The sequence below is a fragment of the Nomia melanderi genome, unplaced genomic scaffold, assembly GCF_051020985.1.
Source record: "Nomia melanderi isolate GNS246 unplaced genomic scaffold, iyNomMela1 scaffold0014, whole genome shotgun sequence".
Classification (NCBI taxonomy): domain Eukaryota; kingdom Metazoa; phylum Arthropoda; class Insecta; order Hymenoptera; family Halictidae; genus Nomia; species Nomia melanderi.
The window spans coordinates 12,932,611-12,933,565 of record NW_027475130.1 but is presented as its reverse complement, the minus strand read 5'-3'; positions in this window follow the sequence as shown (position 1 = coordinate 12,933,565).

Genomic DNA, 955 nt, shown 5'->3' with positions numbered 1-955 from the left:
GCGCATGAATCTGGGCAGCGGGAACGACCTCGGACCACCAGGGGCCGAGAAGACCACCGTCTCATGGGGCCGGACACTCAGGGTCAGGGAAAAATCCAATATATATCTGGTGATATCTCGGGTGCTATTATAGATAGCGCAATAAACCAAAGTGAGTTATCTGTAGGAGGCCGTGGCGCATGAATCTGTGCAGCGGGAACGACCTCGGATCACCAGGGGCCGAGAATACCACCGACACATGGGGCCGGACACCCTAGGTCATGTAAAAATCCAGCATATATCTGGTGATATCTCGGGTGCTGTTACAGACAGCGCAGTAGATCAAAGTGCATTGTCTGTAGGAGGCCCTGGCGCATGAATCTGTGCAGCGGGAACGACCTCGGACGACCAGGGGCCGAGAAAACCACCGTCTCATGGGGCCGGACACTCAGGGTCAGGGAAAAATCCAATATATATCTGGTGATATCTCGGGTGCTATTGCAGATAGGGCAACAAATCAAAGTGCATTGTCTGTAGGAGGCCCTGGCGCATGGATCTGGGCAGCGGGACCGACCTCGGACCACCAGGGGCCGAGAAGACCACCGTCTCATGGGGCCGGACACTCAGGGTCAGGGGAAAATCCAATATATATCGGGTGATATCTCGGGTGCTATTACAGATAGCGCAATAAATCAAAGTGCATTGTCTGTAGGAGGTCCTGGCGCATGAGCCTGGCCAGCGGGACCGACCTCGGACCACCAGCGGCCGAGAAAACAACCGTCTCATGGGCCGGACACTCAGGGTCGGGGAAAAATCCAATATATATCTGGTGATATCTCGGGTGCTGTTAGAGATAGCGCAATAAATCAAAATGCATTGTCTGTAGGAGGCCCTGTCGCATGAATCTGGCCAGCGGGAACTACCTCGGACCACCAGCGGCCAAGAAAACCACCGTCTCATGGGGCCGGACACTCAG